The following is a 20113-nucleotide window of genomic DNA, read 5'->3' on the forward strand; positions in this document are numbered from 1 at the left end:
GTGGGTGGATAGAAAATTAATAAATAAATAACAATAATGTAATAGTAGCAACAACAATTAATAAAATTGTGTCATACTGAGCCTCCTATTCCATAGTTCCAGATATGTGGTTATAGAAACCATCTCATTTATGTAGCACCCTATTTAATATCCCCCTTTCCATTGAAGTCCTCAAACTTCCTTATGATGACAACAGACACGTTCAAAATGACAGAAAACCCAGCCCAGCTGGAGTTTGATGTTGTCCCTGTCTGCCTCTCTTGCTCTCCTGCTCTTTCTCAAAGAACAATTGGTAGTAGCTGCCACTGCTGTAGTATGGAAGGGGGCTGGGACAGAAGGAACTTGATGTCATGTTCGTAGGCTTCCCTTCCCAGGGGTAGTTGGTGTTAAGATGATCCTGTAGAGAGGAAAGGGATAGTCCAACTGGAATGTCCATTTGGTGCAGATGTGTCCCAAGATCAGTTGCACAACCAAGTTTTCTGGGAGTGGAAATGTTCTCCTACTAGTTCCTGAATATTGTTGTTTCTGAAGCTAGGTTTGTGCCCATTTATACAGACTTGTCTGTATTATCTATTACAAGCATGTCCAACTCCCAAGAGACTGTGAGCTACCCACAGTATAAAAAAACCTGGCATTGATCTACCCATTGTCATTGGAGGATCTATGGGTAAATTGCGATCTACTGGTTGGACATCCCTGATCTAGTAAAAACATTCTGTGTAGGACAACTCTTAACATTCATCCTCAGTCTGCAGTATTTCTCCTTTTGAGGCAGTGTACATTCTCTTAAAACACAATGCAAAGTTCCCGTTAGGTCGCTGCTTGAAAATGGCATTAAATCTCTTTCTCAAAATTCAGTGTGGCTCTGGGCCCAGCCTTTCCAGGAAAGTCTGAGATGGGTACACCAACATGCTTCACATTTTCCATTACGTAGTAACGGGAAAGGAGAGAAACACAGAGAGGAAGAACCAACAAGAAAATGTATCAGGCTTTGAAAAAGTCTTACAAACAAAACTGATGTAGTTGACCAGTTAATTGGCATCATCTCAAAACTTTTTACTTGTACTGTATGTAAATTTAATAAATTGCTAAAACAGACGATTCACTAAGAATTCCTTAACTGGGACAGCCCTAAATTAAAAATGAAAGATTACTTTGTTTGCCTTAATTAAGAGTGTAGTCCTATTATTATTATTATTATTACTATTATTATTATTAATTGAATTTATATACAGTACAGCCCTATACCTGGGGATCTCAGGGTAGTTCACAGTCCTATTTTTGCCAATTGATGTTGGAGGGGTTAGAATGATGCAAAGATGCTTCTTCATGGGCCTCAACCAGCGCAGTGATGGAGGCCCTACCTGCCGCAGGTGGCCAGAAAGCAACCACTAGCAGTAGCAAACAGAAAACACTAGCAGCCTGCTGGATTACAAGCCCTGCACAATCACTTAAGAAGCCAGTTGGAAGAGTAATGTCAGAGAAGAAAGAACTGCATCACTGCCACTATCCACCCACTTCCTCTACTTGGGGCTGGGATGTGGTGGTGCATCTCCTGTCCCCCACTTGGGATTCCTCCACAGGTAGTTCTTTGAATCGTATGCAGAGTGTTTTTCTCTCCTTCAGCACTGGATAACTACAGCAATCACTGAGTCTATTAGATCATCGCTATATCTACTTCGACTATATATTTTGAAAAGTTGTCCATCTGTTCTCTATGCAGTTGGATACTTCTTGAGATACCACCAAATTTGGCATGGTGGTTCCTGAGATTGAGGACCAGGTCTTTGATTTTCAGACACCACTTTGGAGGAGAAGGACATGGTACAAACCCCAAAGCAAATGTTACAGAGAAGAAGGCTGTGTCAGTGACCAGAGAGAAATACAGTATATGGGATATCCCAGGCCTTCAGGAGTCACAGGATTGGAGGCAGAGGGTGAGCTGCCATTGAGTCTATGGAAGCACTGGCTCCTAAAGGTGCAGTTCCAGTCAGCTACCAGAAGTCCAAAGTGCCTGCCTGAAGAACAAAGCTCCTTGGAAGTAAGGGGCTACTCTGTATGAACCTATTTCTCATAAGCAGCCCAAACTCCTTGGGCAATCCAGATGACCTGAATCTGGGCAGGACTCTGAAGGTTCACAAGAAAAGCATAGAAAAGGGCCACACCTTTGGCAAGCTGAAAATTGTTTACTTACAAACTCTCAAAAGGTCAGAGTCATGTGCTTTTTCATACAGCATTAAGACAAAGTTGCACAGCTGTAAAGTGGTGAAAGTTTCTAACTTAGTGGAGTGGGAAGAGGCTTTACATGTGAGCTTCTCAGGTGGAGGGGTGGGGAAACAAAGGCTTGATTCCCTAGTCCCTCCAAAAGTGAGATAAACCTGGCAGGACAGCTTACTCTGTGGTCTTAACTGTTTCATGCATTGATTAGACTTAAGCATATTGATTATATGAGGTTGGTTATCCTACAAAATCTGGATTTTGGAAGAAGGCACAAGAATCTTTGTTAAAAGTTACTGATCCAATCTTAAGTACATGTAGTAGACAGCAAGCCCCCAATGAACATTTACTTCTGAGTAAAACATGTACCGGTATATGATTGTGCTGTATGTACTGTTTTGATAGCTGTGCTGATATCTGCCTCTGCTTCAGTTGAGATTAACCACCACCTCTTAGCTCTGTTCCCAAGGCTTGAGGCTTATCAGTTCCTGATTAAACATGCATTAAAACTGTGAAGGTGGGAGTGGTAGGGATGGAATTCACTCTTTATTTAGAAACTGTGTAACCCGCATTTTAACTCAAAGTTCTCATGGGGGAGAACAGCATGTAAAACACTTTGTGATCTAATACAGCAATAAATCCATCAAATGGAGAACATAATAAAAAAACAGTATAATAATTTAAAAAAACCATGAGCAGAACGAGTGAAGCAGCAGCCAATAAGGCTACAGTTTTTAAAATAAATAAATCTATCCAATGAAGTATATCATCAGAAATGTACAGATGGGTCACCCGTTCGAAAGAGGGCAGAATCTCAAGGTTGCCCAGCAAGCAGTAACCAAGAATACCCTGCAAGCAATGACAGCCACCGGACTGGAAATTTTGCCGCTGAGTTTGAGTGCGGCATCGTGGTTGAAGACCGCAGTCCAGTGCAAACGTCCTTAGTCACAAGACCTAGTGACCACAGGCGGGATGTACTCCGAGCAGAAATGCGGGGAATCCGACTGCGCGGGCGTTAATTTAACCAAGACCGGAGTTGCCTCCCCAGCCCAATTGGGTGCTCTTGCGCTCGGGTCCTGCTTGCGGGCTTCCGCCGGCATCTGATCGAGCACTCTGAGGACAGGATGCTCGACTAGATGGGCCACCGGGCTGATCCAGCAGGCTCTTCTGATCTTGCCCACCGCACACGAACCCCTTCCCTTCTCCACCCTCTCTCCCCTCCATGGAACAACCCGGAAGCTAAGCGATCCCTCCTGTCCAGGACGCGTCCAGCCCCGGCAAAGGGTCTCCGGAGTCGTCTCCCGGGCTAACCTGCGCCGCGCGCAACCGACTCCGCATTGCCAGGGAGGCACGTCTGTTTGCGGCGGCTCGTACCAACCGAAGGGAGATTCCAACCACCTCCCTTTGGCCAAAGCCGGAGGAGGAAAGCGAAAGCCCTCCTGCGGGGCCCTGGGCGTTTTTTAATTGGCCCTTCTGCCACGAGCTCCCAGGAGATTGGCGGAACGAATTGGGAGGGCGGAGGAGCAGGAGGAGAAGAGGGAGGGAAGCTGTTGCCTAGGTGATGCGCTCGCCCTCCCCCTTCCCGCGCGCCGCGGAGGGAGAGTGCGCGCGCCCGGCCGCCTTTCGCCAGACAGGCACACTCGCCGCAAGGGGGCTGGCGCCGGAGCGACCTGGGCCCCGGAAGGTACCGTACGAGCAGGAGTTACCGGTGTCAGGGGCAGGCCAGGGAAAGCCGCCGCCGCGTTGGCTACGAAGAACAGCGGCCAGAGGAGGAAGAAAGAGCCTGTGGCGGCTGAGGGAAAGCAGGAGCTGCTGTGGCTGCCGCTGCCGCCGCCGCCGCCCTTGCTGGTCCAGGTGAGTGTGTGAAACGCGGGTTGCGCTTGGCTTCTGAGGGGGAAACCACTGGCGTTACCTGGGCTGGTGAGGTAAGGAGAGAGAGAGAGAGGAAGGGTCTGAGGGGAACTTGCGGGCTGCCGGGCTTCCCTGCCCCGCCACCCGAGCGCGAGGGGATGTGAGAAGGGCTGGGTGGCTGGTTGGAATCGCCGTGTCTGCTGACGCAGCGAGCCGCCGGGCTGTGGGAGCTCTTGGTGGGGAATGTGGCGCGGAAGCCGCTGGAAACCGGCTGTTTGAAGCAGCCCCTGATTGCGGCGGCGCCTGCGCGCGAGCGCCTGCCCAGCTCGGGTCGAAACCTTCCCCGCGCGGACTTTTACGACCCGGGCGTGTTTATTTAGCAGTCAAGTCCCGCCGCCTTCTGTGTGGGGCTTCTTCCTCCTTCGTGACTCTGCTGATCCGGGATTGTAGCCTGACATGGATTCTGGGGCCGTTGTCCCCAGCCAAGACCTGTTTTCTTCTCTCTTACCCGCCCCTCTCCCTCCGGGAACAGCTCACTCTGGTGTGGGACATGGCAGTGTGGTGCTGTTGTTGTTCCTGTTGGTGTTTCATCGTAGTAAAGGCGGCAAAGGTATTTCTCTTCGTTTTCTCCCTTTCGGTTGCAACACCGACTTGCTCAACAGGCAGCGGAGTCCGCCGTCTGCTTCTGCCTTCCTTTTAGCGGTCATGTGAAATTTAGTCACTTCTCGCTCTTTTTATCGGCCGGGATGAGTGAAGGCTTCAGACAGAGGGGCTGGGGACGCCTCCGAAAGGGAACGATAAGCGCTCGAGCTGTGAATGTTTAAACTTAAGATGTTATCCCTCACTTGTATCTCTCCTTTTCTGCATGCAAGGCTAATCTTGCTTGACTTCATACTGCGAGGCACAGCTCCTCCCATTTTACAGCTTAGCGACTGAGTAAGAATTGATTTTTGAAAACAAGTTTCTGTTTTACATTTGGGGTTCTTGTATTTAAATACAGCTTTTGTTTTGTTGTGCATAAACTTCTAGAGTGCCTTTGATTGCTCTGGCAAAAATCTATTTCCCTCCAGTCCCGTTTCAAGTTCTTTTTTTTCTATTTCTGTCTCTCTCATTCAGCAGCTCCTTGCTGTTGTTTTAAAACATGTTCAAATGTTGCATAAGAATTTCCAGAACCTCACTAGTCTTGAGAATGGAGTTAAATGGGCATTCCTAGTGTTCCACTGTTAAAGATTTAACACTTTCTGGGAGCATTGCTTTGCTGAGCTGTACAACATACTTAACTCCTGGACTCTCTTGTTGACTGACACTAGAGATCTTTCTTCACGCTGGATCCGTATTTCTAAGCAAAGTTGATCTGTTTCAAGCACGTAAATGAGGAAGGGGAAGTTGCTTGGGTCAGTTGTGTTCTCTGTTTCCAAATCCTCCTACGAGCTCATTGTGAGACTTCTCTTAGCAAGATCACAACTTCATTTCTGACAGCTTTAATGCACAGTCACTGACTTTGGTATCATATAGGGCTGGAGCTCACCTGAGTGCCTGTAATGCATGCTGTGTTAATATTAGTGTTGTCTTTCATTACTGCTTGTGCAGGCGCACATAGCTGCTTAAGAGTGCAATCCTAACTCACGCCCCTTGCAGGAGGGGCTACATGGAGAGGCAGAGCCACAGCCCTGATGCTCATGGTGGTTCCAGCAGGAGGTGTGGGATGCACTGGCGGAGGAAGAGGAGTGCGGGGGGGGGGAGCACACTGCCCCCGGCAATGCGATCCCCAGGGTGCCATAGCAGCTGCCCCTTCCCTGCAGGCTGCACGCCCCACCCCCAGGACGTGCACCAGCCCCACCCCCACCTGCTCTCCATCCCCGGTGTCAGAGCATGAACCACTGGTGGGATGGCAGAATAATTGGGCCTGATCTGTAGCCAATGTTGCTGCATGATGACTGTGAGACCAGCTTGGGATCCAGCACAGACTGGCTTGGGCCTCCCCTCTCCCTGAACACTCTCTGTTGAGGATTTCTGCTGGTGGGGAACTGACCGTTGTGCCTTCTGCATTTCTAGTGGGCATAAAGAGGAGGTTGGTGCTGACAAAGTAACGTTTGTGTCACTCTGTTGGGAGACTGGCTGAGCCGGGGGGGATACACTTCTGCCTGCTGTCAAGAAGGGGTGTATCAGTACAGTGGTACCTTGGTTCTCAAACTTAATCCATTCCAGAAGTCTGTTCCAAAACCAAAGTGTTCCAAAACCAAGGCATACTTTCCCTTAGAAAGTAATACAAAATGGATTAATCCATCCCAGACTTTTAAAAACAACCCCTAAAGCAGCCATTTAACATGAATTTTCCTGTCTAAAAATGAAAGCAATAAATGTACTGCAGTCACACAATCAATCAGTAGCTGAACTGGGTTCTACACAGTCACAAAAACAAACCAAAAAGAGCAACAAAAATGTAAAATAAATAGCAAAAACAGACAGACCTCAGTGTAACACTCAAAATGGAAATGTGGCACTCAAAATGGAAGTGTGGCACTCAAAACGGAAGCAATAACACTCAAAACGGAACACGTTCAGCTTCCGAAAAAAGTTTGTAAACTGGAACACTTACTTTCGCGTTTGCAGTGTTTGGGTTCCAAGTTGTTTGAGTACCAAGGCATTTGAGAACCAAGGTGCTACTGTATTCTGAAATGTTGGCCTGAAAGACGAAACATTAACCAAGATAAATAAATAATTATAATAACTTATTTCTAAACCATTTAGTTTTTGAAATGTCTAAGTGTTGCACAAATCAACATAAAAACACAAAAGCATTACAGTAAAAGCTGAGGTTAAAATACCACACAGAAATCCAGTGGTGGTGGTGGGAAATACAATGATTTGGGGAAGCCTGCAGAAAAAGATATCTGCAATACATCTGAAACAAATAGTGGATGTGATGCTTCATCTTTAACAGAGGGGGAGGGCATTTCAAAGTTAGAGTCAATAGCAGAAAATGCTGGTTTCCTGGTCATATTCTGTAGCGTGTGATGCCACAAGAAATTGTATCAGCTGCTAGTCTTACAGGGACAGATAACCTGCTTCTGAGCTATTCAGAGCTTTTTATATGTTAATAATCTGCTACCTTGAACATGGCCTGTTAACTAATCTACAGTCAGTGTGTTTCCTCAGTGCAGCATAATACTTGCATGTCCACCACTCAAAACCACTCTGATGGTAAGCCTGTGTAGAGCACTTTCTGTAGTTTAAGCATGAGGTTTCCAACTTTGTTTTCTTTTTATAATATACTTCTGTGTGATGTGTGGTTGAATGTACACATTGTAGCTCACTGCCTGTAATTCAGTAAGGAATACTAATTTTCCAGGGCAACTGCTGGAAGTAATAGGTTGTTTCGGGGGACGGGGTACTGCTCATGTTTCAGTTGATGAAGAAATACTTCCTATGAACTGATTAGGAGAGAAGAGTTTTCATTTCAGGGGTTAATGGAGACTAACTGGTATAAATTATAGCAGCAAATGCCAAATGTAGTGGACGGCTTCTGACCTGTGGTTTGGATGGTCAGTTACCTGATTGCATAAACTGATCTTGGACTGCTTTGGGAGGAAGGTCAAGCTACAAATTTAATAAATACATAAATAAATCATAAAGAATAATCACAGTCCCATCGAGCTTTAGACCTGCACAGTCTCTCTCTGCTCACGTGGCAGCATTTGACAGCTATTACTTCCAATTTCTATTAAACTTGACATGTTCTTCAGTCAGCTAAACCTGATCATGGAATATCACTAACTATTGTCACTTTCAAAACAAATCAGCTTCAAACCATGATTTCTGATGCTGGCTTGTTTAAACCAGCTGTAGTTAGTGGCCATGTTCGCACAATCAAATTGAGGCTTAAACCACAGAGCCTAGGACTTGCTGATCAGAAGGTTGGCGGTTCGAATCCCCACTACGGGGGTGAGCTCCCATTGCTCGGTCACTGCTCCTGCCAACCTAGCAGTTTGAAAGCATGTCAAAGTGCAAGTAGATAAATAGGTACCGCTCCAGCGGGAAGGTAAACGGCGTTTCCGTGCGCTGCTCTGGTTCGCCAGAAGCAGCTTAGTCATGTTGGCCATGTGACCGAGAAGCTGTACGCGGGCTCCCTCGGCCAATAAAGCGAGATGAGCGCCGCAACCCCAGAGTCGGTCACGACTGGACCTAATGGTCGGGGGTCCCTTTACCTTTACTTTAAGCTGAGGTCCAGATGAGCTTAATGTACCTGTGCATGGCTTCATGTATTGTCTGATTGGTGAAACCATGGTTAATGGCTTCCAGATGAGTCAGGATCTGGAAGCTAACTTTAAACCTTGGCATTTGTTATATTCTGGCAGCTCAGAAAAAATAGGAAGCAATGGCTAGTTGTGGGTTTTGGAAATCTTTTGTGACGTATGTATGGTGAAAAAGCAGGAGCAAAAAGGCTGTATGTAGGTGCGCAAAGCATATGCATGGTTGTTTGATGCAAATGTGAACAATGCTCAACGGTTTGAATGAAACAACAAGCTGATTTTAAAGGAAACTGAAATTAAATGTGGAAGTGCTCCTTGATGCATGGGAAGGGAAACAGGGAGCATGCAAGGCCAAGGGCTTGGTGCAGCTCATTCATGTAGCAGTAATTCAGGGGTGAGGAAATGCTTTCACCCAGCTGGCCAGATATATATCTCTCCTGCCCTCGCAAGCCAGCTTTGACAGGTGGGTGTGGCCACCCACCAGTCAATCATCTGACATCATACCTCTAAAAGTGATACCTCTCAAAGCACAGCGCTTCCTAAACACTCGACATCCAGCTGTGTAAGGGGCTCTTCAAGCACCATGTGTGGTGCTTGGAAAGCGCTGAGCACAGGAATTACAAAGTGCACAGTACTTCGCAGATGCCTGTCAGTCAGCTGCTCATTTGATGCTTGGGAAGCGATATGAAAGGGACTTTGCAGGCATTGTCCCTTTTGGCCAAGCCCCATCTTTTTACCTGCCCCACATCCAGCATCATATATGATGGCAGGTGTAGGGCAGGTGGGTGTGGCTTGGCCAAAATAACCTGGCAGGTCAAGTATGGCCTGAGGTTCTCAACCTCTGCACTAAGCCATGGTTTAATGCTGCGTCTGAACACAACCACACAGTTGCTTGGGAATCCCATCTCTCACAGGAGCCAGATCTTTGTAGGATGAAGTCTGGTAGTTGGGAAATTTCATGGCTTGGAAACATCAGGACACTTGTAAGCTGTAGGAAACATTCCATTTGAAGATTCCACAGGGTTAAGTTAGGTTGTTGCAGAAAAACCAACGGAGAGATTTTGAAATGACTTACAAATGGGCTTCCCTGGGCCAGAACTCATGAAGCATAGATTGGTTGAGACAGATACTCTGTTTATGAGTGTCAGCAATAATAAAAGAAGCAGTTTTGGTGTGGGACGGAAACAGGGAGAGAGACAGAGAGCTGAAGGCTGGAAGCAACTTCAGGTGCAAGGTGTCTCTTTGGAAATCTGATAAGCACAGACCGAAGAAGGCAGGTGTTATTACGAAGTGATTGGCCCATTAATGCAAGAGGGAGGTGTGTCCTATTACTATGCAGAAGCAGTTGAATATGAAACACCTCATAGGAACAGATTATTATTACTATTTATTAAATTTGTATGCCGCCCTATACCCGCAGGTCTCAGGGCGGTTACAACATAAGATCAGATAAAAGTTGGCTTTAAGAATTACAGCTAAGCATTAATTATCACCATTTCTTGATCCTGTTTCTTTAATGGGGGAAGGCTAGAGATATTGATTTGGAACTCATACTTTAAAATCTGACTTTAATCTGTGGCATTGACCTGACAACAACGTGTAGAAGCTTTTGAAAACTTCTGATGCCTCATATTTTGAAGAATTACATGAACAAAATGAAATGGAGTTTGAATTGGTTACTGGAGGGGGGAGGAGCATCACCCAGTTAACCATGTCCTCTGTTTTATTACCATATTACCAACACATTATAAGATTGCTGCCTGATTATTGTAGGTGGACCATCACTTAAGCATCTTTCATCAGATCCCATACTGTGGTCAGGTTTTGCTTCACAGTCTGGGATCTGACTTGTTTAAAGTGTTTTTATCCCACTCTTCAGCCAAAAAGGTATTGAAAGTGACTCACAAATCAAGGAAAGGAAGAAAAAAACCCCTCCATAGATATATTTATTTACAGAGCAATCTTAACTCCCACTAAAAACCTGATGGGGTGGGGAGGTTTTGTGATTATTATTTTTTTCTGTGATAGCTCCATCATCATTGTCATCTGTTTGTTTTTATGCTACTTTCCTACAAAATTGTGCCCAAAGGGGCTCACAACATATCAGCCTGAGATGTCTGAGGATTGACCCCTTGAGGGTTCCATGCCGTTAAAGACCGTATTTCATAATGGCCCAGGATGACTGGTAGGTTCCCACTTTTTGTGTGCTAATCTTCTGAGATTGATGTGGAATGAGAAAATGATCAGAGTTTAGAAAAGGGATTCATGTACTGAAACAAAAAAGTTTTGGTATGACAGGGAAAAACCAAAGTAGAGAGCTGGAAAGTAAGCTGGTGCTTAGATACACCTTGAAATGCAGGTGCCCCCTGAGAGAGCCATTGTGAGGTAGGAGATCTGACGCCTTGTGTGTCTGCCATGTGTTTCTGCTTATGTTCTGTTGTATATTTGTAAATACACCAACTTTGCAGCACTTGGTTTAAGTCTCCAGTTTCCAAAGGAAAGGAAGCCTTGGTAGCACTGCCTCTAGAATTTCTCAGCTCCTGGAGAAGTGTGGAGTCCCATAACAATATATTAGATAGCAACCTGATAACCTGCTCTCAAAATTGAAATGCATGTGCATTGATCTCTGGCAAGGTAAAACAATGTAATGATCCAGAAATCCAATATGGACGATTGAAATGATCCTAAGGGAGCAATACTAAGTATGAGAAGTCATAATAAATCATGCCAAATTCAGACTCGGTTCAGGAGCAGGGCTCTTGCTGACAGAGCCAGCGTAAGGCTGGCATAGGGAAAACAAACCTTTTTAAAACAGAGTTTGAATTACACCACCCATTTTGCCAGCTTAATTTATGCCGCGTTACAAGATCACATGATTCCAGTTACAGATAGGTAGCCGTGTTGGTCTGCCATAGTCAAAACAAAAAAATTCCTTCCAGTAGCACCTTAAAGACCAACTAAGTTAGTTCTTGGTATGAGCTTTCGTGTATCTGAAGAAGTGTGCATGCACACGAAAGCTCATACCAAGAACTAACTTAGTTGGTCTTTAAGGTGCTACTGGAAGGAATTTTTTTGTTAAGATCACATGAGCATGCTGAATGGGTTTAGGATCCAGCCTAAGTCTCCTTCCTTTCTGTTACACTCCCCTGTCCCCTTTTCAGGGCTTAAACCATCTTAAGATGTTAATGGAAGGCAATTCTGTTGAAATGAGTTGGACTAACACTTGAGTAAACTTTGTGTTTTATTTGTATCGGTCTATATCCAGAGGTTCCGAGCAAAGTATAATGCATTTGTCAATGCCTAAATTTTACTAGTGTTTCAAAATGCTACGCCTCATCATAATTTCCACCCTTTCTCATTTATTATTGCTCCATCTCGGATAGCTATAGAAGAGCCCTGTTCACAAATGGACCCTTCCACATTCCAGAGCTGGGCTGTAGTTCAGTGGTATAGATGGTCCCTATGTTTCCTAAGTTTAGTTCCTAGCATCTCCAGGGCGGGTTGCGAAAGACTTTGTTCTTGGAGAGACAATTCTTCAGGTAGGCCTAGGAGAGATACTCCTGCCCGAAGCCCTGGAAAGTTACTGCCACTCTGTGTGGATGATGCTGAGCTTCATGGACCAGTGTTCTGATTTGGTATAAGGCAGCTTCCTATGTTCCTGATGTCATTTAAATTTGGGGTGTTGGTTAACCCTGTCTTCTGTGTTGGTTGAGTCTGTGCATATCCCTGTAGTAATGGAAGCAGGTCTGAAGAAACTGGTTGAATGGTTCCTGTACTACCTGCTTTCCATATATTAGGCCAGTAACTCAAAAAAGAGGGAATCATTACTACTGGGGCAATGGACTTATATTTCCTTGGGTATGTGACGGTTCTTAATATTTCTTTTTTTTTTTTAATTTTAAAATTAAATTTTATTTCCAATATATACTCTTTTAAAATCACATATTCACCAAAGAGTAAAAAAGAAACACACAAAAAAATAGACAAATATAGACAGTAAGACATCAAAACATAAATACATTTCTCCATAAGTATTGGTTATCGTTTCGTCGCTCTGACTTCCCTGCACCACGATGCGACGGTTCTTAATATTTCAATGAGATTTCTATTGTTTTTTCATCTGAAATCAAGGTTGACAGTCCCTTCAGATGTTGTGGACTACAATTTACATCAGCCCTAGCTTGCAGCATGAATGGTTGGGGATGATGGAAGTTGTAGTCTGCAATGTCTGGATGGCACCATGTTGGCTACCCCTACCTTATACAACACAAACTACCTGCTAAACATGTGGTGCGTTATGAGAGTGGGAAATGGAAGAACAACTACTCTGTTATAGAGACAGAGAGAGAGGTTCCTTGGGTGGGCTGCTGTTTTCAGCTTTTGCAATTTGTAAAATTTAAAATTCATGCTCTGATTAAACTTCCATGAATTCCTTTATAATAATAATCCAACTGCACCTTTCTCAAAGCTTGTCTCATTCTGAGCAAAGTATAGAATCATGAACTGCATGAAAGATGTAGCTTATTTTTCAAAGCAATCCTTAGAAGGTCAAGGTTGCCCTCTGGGAAGGAACAGTCTCATTTCTCTGCTCTCAACTGCACTGGTGCTAAATTAATGTTTAGCAACAGCAGTAACTTCAGCTAGAGGTGTGATAAAGTATATTGCTTTAAAGCCATTAAATGTGATTTCTAAAAAATTCTTCTGGTAGTGAGTGAGCTGTTGGCAGTGGACAAAAGAGTATTGCACAGCTATTAGAGGTTTTATTTGTGTGATCTTTCCCCTACCTGGGTGAATTTATATTGGTTCAGGTGTGCATATAATGACTTTTGTCTGCAAACTTGCATTGTTCAACAGGATGCATTTGCTCTGGAGTTCCTGGTTCCATTCACCATTGTCATAGAACCTAGCATGGCAAATATAGTTGATGGAAGTCAAACAATCTGAACTATAGCATATGATCCTAGACAAGTAAGACACTGGTAGCTCCTTTTCTGGAAACTCTAATTTGGACAGGTTCTTAGTGGCATTGGACAGGTTCTTAGAAAGCAGTATTAATCTGACTTTTTTATAAGTTTTAGTCTGACTATGAAAAAAAAGAAACTATTTCTGTGCTGTCAGAGAGAGAGAGGTCCTAATCAATCGAAGGAAAATCTACAACACATGTACAAGATGTTCCACAGCCCAGTTAAATATGAATGCTTGGACTGATTATTTTGTGCACCCTGCTTGCCATTGCTAGTAAATCTGGTCAGAGGAATCTTGACCAAGACCTTTCTTGATGAGCAAAATGTGTAGGTAAGTTCATATAGGGAAAAATCAGAATCTTCTGTTTCAGAAGATTTAGGCCCCAAGCATAATTAAACATGATTAATTAATTAAACATAATTAAACATGAAAACTTTGAATGGGCCCAGAAACAGCTTGGGAGCCATTGAAATATATGTCGGTGTTAGGTGATCTGACATGTGGGCTCCTGTCAGCAGTATGGCTCTGTTTTGTACCACCTGACTTTTTCGGCACATATCAAAGGCAGCCCCCGGCAAAACTGAACTGGATGTCACCAAGGCAGATGCAACAGTGGCAAGATTGGTTTTCTCCAGAAACAGATGCAGACTCAGGTTGTGCAAAAGCACCTTTTGCCTTGGTCATAGCAGCAAACTGGTTTTCCAGAAGCGCTCCCTGTTTTGAAGCAAGTTCCAGTGTATTCAGTGTATGTTTTTGGATACAAGAAGGTACCTCTCCTATTAGGCCTGTGGTAGGATTAGTTCCTTAAGAATTGGTCAAGCTGACAAAAACAACATTGGCTTGTTAGCCATTGACACTGACGCTCTTTATTTGCGAAGTCAAAGCATTACTGGCTTATAGTTTGTGTAACAAAAATATTTAAGGTTGGTTGTAGCTGGCATTGGCAACTTTGGATACTAAAAAACCCATCGGATTGATAAAGAATGTCATTGCTTTTTTTATGTGTGATTATTTCTATGCAAGTGTTGCCTTTAGCTCTGCAACCAATGAATGTTTGGTACAGATGGATACAGATGAGTGCCTGATACAAATTTGCACTGAGAAAGTGTCATTCAAAAATTCCCAGGTCTTTTATGATGCTTCTCACAGACCTTGGACACTAAATTCTATCCTTCGTCTCCTTTATTACTTGAGTGCTTAAGCCTAGGTCATGCATGCAGTCCACCTGTGATCTGACCATCAGAGCTAACCGAGGACAACGAGAGGAGGTTGAGACACCCCTCACATCTGTCCAGCTGTTTTGTGACAAAGTGCAATTTTGAAAATCCATTACCTACAGGACAGACTATTATAATTGAGTGCTCCTGCCTTGGTGCAATTCACTGAAGCTTTTTCAGAGCCTTGTGATGAGCAATAAGACTTGAAATGAACAGTTTCTGACCTCAGGCAGATAGCATTTGCTGTTTGCTTATGCAGGCGACAGCATTTACATAGTCTCTTGCATACTGTACTGGTTGCATTAGTAGTCAGGAAGAGTCTAACATGTAAGAAGCTGCAATTGTGAGTGCCTTTGCATTAATTGTTTGAACTCATACATTCTTTATTCTGTTTTCCCCATCTTCTCTATGACTCCTCCGAAAATAAAATATTATTTATAGCTTGGGTCCTCCCACATAATTACCAACAATATTTTGGATGTTCTGTAGTCACTTCAGTGAAAGTACACTAGCTGTTCAGTGACTCACAATACCCCTGCTCCCCCAATAATAGTAACAAAAAACAAACAAACATTGGAGCTGTTTTATAGATACTAGTGGTGATGTACAGGGAATTCATTATATTCAGGCTCAAGCTTTGATCCTAAAAAACAAATAAACCCCCCAAATCCAGTTTGTGGATCTGACTGATACTGGTAGCCTCAGTTCAAGTCCAAGCACCTCTTTTGAATCACATCTATCAAAGGTAATATTTGAAAAATATTAAAATGTGAATGACCTGGGATTCCTGGGCATTTTTAGGTACAGACTCTAGTATGAACTGATTTTGAATCTTTAAGTTTAGATGTCTTTCTTCGTCATATGTAGACCATAGTGATGTAGGGAACTGGATACAATTATTATTAAATGTCAGTTTTTATAAAGATGGGCAGCTTGCATTCCAAACATCATCAGAAAGGGTGCAGAAGCAAGCGTGCAGAGGAGTACAGTGGTACCTTGGGTTAAGTACTTAATTCGTTCCGGAGGTCCGTACTTAACCTGAAACTGTTCTTAACCTGAAGCACCACTTTAGCTAATGGGGCCTCCTGCTGCTGCCGCGCCGCCGGAGCACGATTTCTGTTCTCATCCTGAAGCAAAGTTCTTAACCTGAAGCACTATTTCTCGGTTAAAGGTAAAGGTAAAGGTACCCCTGCCCGTACGGGCCAGTCTTGACAGACTCTGGGGTTGTGCGCCCATCTCACTCAAGAGGCCAGGGGCCAGCACTGTCCGGAGACACTTCTGGGTCATGTGGCCAGCGTGACATCGCTGCTCTGGCGAGCCAGAGCCGCACACGGAAACACCGTTTACCTTCCCGCTAGTAAGCGGTCCCTATTTATCTACTTGCACCCGGGGGTGCTTTCGAACTGCTAGGTTGGCAGGCGCTGGGACCGAGCAGCGGGAGCGCACCCCGCTGCGGGGATTCAAACCGCCGACCTTTTGATCGGCAAGCCCTAGGCGCTGAGGCTTTTACCCACAGCGCCACCCGCGTCCCGATTTCTGGGTTAGCGGAGTCTGTAACCTAAAGCGTATGTAACCTGAAGCGTATGTAACCCGAGGTACCACTGTATGTGCAAATATAGTTGCATATACTCAAGCTTTGTTTCAGTTGGGAGTAAGGACTAGAGGATTTGGCAAAAGATTTCACAAAAGAGGCAGGTAGTTTTGAGGACGTATTTGAAGAGAAGTAGCAAGTTGTCTTTTGGGACAAGGTTCAAGCTATATGAGGTGGGACAGGACATGATGTCCATTTAATGGAAAATGTCTGAATGGTTGAGTACATATGGAGGAACAAAGAACCTAGGTTAGGGATGGAATAGTGTTATGAGTTCAGCCATCTTGATTACTGTAAATAAAATACTACAAATAAGGAATTTACAAGGTGCCTATTACAAGGTGAACTATATAACAACATCTGTAGGAGGTGTGAACAGTTGCCAAGATAGACAAGTGAGATGTTTTAGCTACAGACATTTGCAAGTGACTACTACTCACTCTAAATTAATGTAACAGGGAAAGGATGTGCTCCATTGTCCTAGAAGTATTGCATTGATGTGCACAATAGAAGAGATGATAGAGTTCAAGCACGGTGCTTGTTTTGGTCTGATAAACTGAGTTCATTAACTCATAAATCATACCATCTGAGTTAGGCCAGTATAGGATCTGTGGCAATTAAGAAGCATGTAACCTTGGGATGGCGCTGTGGGTAAAAGCCTCAGCGCCTAGGGCTTGCCGATCGAAAGGTCGGCGGTTCGAATCCCCGTGGCGGGGTGTGCTCCCGTTGCTCGGTCCCAGCGCCTGCCAACCTAGCAATTCGAAAGCACCTCCGGGTGCAAGTAGATAAATAGGGACCGCTTACTAGCGGGAAGGTAAACGGTGTTTCCGTGTGCGGCTCTGGCTCGCCAGAGCAGCGATGTCATGCTGGCCACGTGACCCGGAAGTGTCTCTGGACAGCGCTGGCCCCCGGCCTCTTGAGTGAGATGGGCGCACAACCCTAGAGTCTGTCAAGACTGGCCCGTACGGGCAGGGATACCTTTACCTTTACCTTAACCTTGGGATTATTGCCGTATGACATGGGATTTGTAGAATGTAAGGTATATTTACACTCTGGGAAGTCTGACCTGGAATTCCAAAACCATTGCCCTCCCATTAGCCCCAACAAACAAGATTGGTGCTCAGAAGTGTTGGGAGTTGTAATCTAAAACATCTGGGGGGGGGCACTGAGTTGGGGAAACAAAGTTCTAGGTGGCTGATATCTATATTTTTTGTGAAATTTTCACATCAAAATATAGAATGCTGTAGCATGAAAATACTTGAAGCATCTTGGATGGACATCAAGTTTAAATATTGCAGTTTTCAATAAGTATGCCGCAGATGTTGAAGTACTTCACTCATTAGAGATGGACTGAACTTTATTGTTCAAGCAGAATTCTGCTGCTATTAAAACCTTGGTAGCAGCACTCATGTTTATTGAGTTACCATGGGTGACCAGGTGCCAGGACCTTTGAATGCCTCTCCCTTATCAGAGAGTTCCAAGGATTGAATATCAGGAGCTCCTTCAGGTCAGTTTCCCTATTTGTATAAATATCTCCTTGTTCTGAATTACTTGTGCAGACAGAGTAGTTAGCTGCTTAATCTTCATGAGCAGCAATTCTTTTTACTTTTCCAGCTCATAAGATGCCAGTTCCCTATTGTGTGCATGGGAGTGTTTGTTTTGATACTGCTGGGCTATCACTGCTCATTACATAGCACTGTGGTAAATTAGGCTGAACCGGTTGTTCTTCTGGGTGGCAGAGGAAGTACTTTTATAGAAGTTAGTCAGGTGTTACTGAATGTCAAATGCAAAGGCTTCACTCAGGTCCACTTTCCAGCCACCACAGGAGCCAGCATCTCAGTTGGAGCTGGATCCTTAGTCAGGGTTGGTGGGGGGGTGTGGACAGGATGGAAGCCACTCATTCCACCCTCTCCAGGAAAACAGGGTATCCCACTAAAGGGATCCTAGGGAAGGTGCTTTTGTTCAGTGCCCAGAGAGGGAATTAGGGCAACAGCACTCCTCCAATGCTGCAATCCTGAGGGGGTTGCACGTATTTGAGGATGTATGTCATAGGGCAATTCTCATCAAGGATTGACCCCTAACAACAATCAGCCAGCAGTCAGGCTGGGTGATTCTGTATACACCCAATGACTATCCCAAAGCCTTCCATCTGTGATCAACAATTTTGTGGCCTGTTTTGATCCATGAACAGTGACCTGTGGTTACTTCTCCTCAGGGCTTTTTCCCCAGCAGGAACTCACTGGGACACCATTTCAGCACCCCTCGGGTGGGTGCTATTCCCATTATAAGAGAACAAGGGAGGGTATCACTGTTGAGTTCTGGCACCTCTTTTTCTAGAAAAATAGCACTGCTTCTACTAACCACACTTAGCTTCTGGGGCAGCAGTCTCATGGTACCTGGGTATGCAAATAGGTCCTCAGAAGTTAATAATATCCCTACAATAAATCTTAGTTGGTTGGCTGCCTACCAACCCATATGAGAATTTAAAAAACTGTTGGGGCAGGGGGTTTGTTCATTTGTTTCACTTTGTTTATGTCCCAGAAATGAACAAAAAAAGAGAGATTTTCAAGCTATAGCCTTGACAAGAAGATTTTCCTTTATCAAACATGAAGGGTTTGATATGAAACTGAAACTCATGAAAACTTTGCTGAGTGTTACATGTGGTTTCTTTAATGTGGTTTCTTTAAAATGAGGTTTAATGAGGTTTGCTTAGTGCATTTCAAATGCATTCTCTCTACCTGTTTATATTTTAAACTCCATGTGTAGAAACATGGGTTTAAACAGCATAACTGAACAACAAATTTATGAATTCTAGTTTTTAGTTGTTATTTTAATGTAACCACAACCTCCTATTTGGGTAAGGGGCTTGTTAGAATGCAGGTCAGACTTGTTTCTACTACTTGGGCTCAGCACCTAAATACATGATGTAATGTGATTTCTGAACTGATAAATTGCTGTTTCTGAACTGATAAATTGCTGAACTGATAAATTGAATTGTATCTTATTATCACTGAGGAATGGTAATCTCTTGCAGGCAGGCATTTTGGATGCAACTATTTAGGATGGGCTCTGCCTACTGCTAATTTAAATCATGGTCGTGGATTTTTGTATAAGCTTGATTTATAACCTGTAGCCAGTTGTAAATGTGTTTCTTTTTCACTGTTGTTGTTTGCTGTCTTCTTTATTTCACCAGAAAGATGGCCTACACAAGAAGGTCTTACATAGATCTAAAGGAATCTCTTCCCAAAGGCAGAATTCAAAATTGGATTTCTATTATTCTTTATCACAATTTACTTAAATTATGGAGAAAAGATACAATGGCACAGCTCTTCATTAAACAATGTTAATCAGTCTGGTGCCTTGCAGATGTTTTGGATTCAAGTCACATTAGCCCTAGCCAGGACTTGGTTGGTGGAGGCAGTTGTAAAGCAAAGCAGCAATTCTGGTACGTGAATACATGCTTAAGGCTGTGGTCCTGTCATGCTTTTATGGGAGCAAGTCCTTCTGGGCGGGGGGGATGGGACTTGCTTCTTAGTTAAATAGGCATAGTCTTGCACTGCAAATTGGGGCTGAACTGAGCATGCTTTGGCTTTTTTTTTTTTTAAAGTGGGTTTAGACTTACATTGGTGTCAGGGAGTGTGAGACACCGCCTGGTCACCTAGGGCAATTTGTAGTCGTCAATGGCGATGAGGACGCATTACAAGCCTGGCTTTCAGATCACTAGTCTCTAAAGTACTGTAGTGTGTATATGTGTTGTTCCTGCTGCAGCCCAGCAGGGAGAAACAGGAACTTTTAATAGACAGAAATTTCTTATACCTTGAGAACTGATACAGCATGGAAAGTCCCAGGAAAAACCAGCTTTTAACCAAAATACAGAGTTATGATACAATTATTACACAAGTTTTATGAAATACCACTCTGTGTCTGAAAGCACAGATGGAATTCCTGTGTTACTGAAGCTAGCTTTAAGAAAAGATATCACTCTAGCATTCCTACATATATTTAAATACCAAATTGAA

The 20113-nt window shown here is 44.0% G+C and overlaps 1 protein-coding gene across 7 annotated transcripts in view; it reads left to right on the forward strand.

The window, feature by feature from the left end:
• PIK3CB (phosphatidylinositol-4,5-bisphosphate 3-kinase catalytic subunit beta) overlaps positions 1–20113 on the forward strand; it is a 100354-nt gene that overhangs the window by 22293 nt on the left and 57948 nt on the right. For 2 of the 7 annotated variants that reach the window (XM_077929948.1, XM_077929950.1), the window contains exon 1: positions 3785–4071. The exons of 1 other annotated variant lie outside the window; for it this stretch is intronic. The gene's annotated coding sequence lies outside the window, so the exon portion shown is untranslated. Of the gene's footprint in view, positions 1–3784; positions 4072–4511; positions 4679–20113 lie in introns of those variants that run through there. 4 more of the 7 variants (XM_028731015.2, XM_028731019.2, XM_077929949.1 and 1 more) reach the window with 3 other exon arrangements.

Source organism: Podarcis muralis, chromosome 6 (assembly GCF_964188315.1).
Source record: "Podarcis muralis chromosome 6, rPodMur119.hap1.1, whole genome shotgun sequence".
Taxonomy (NCBI): Eukaryota; Metazoa; Chordata; class Lepidosauria; order Squamata; family Lacertidae; genus Podarcis; species Podarcis muralis.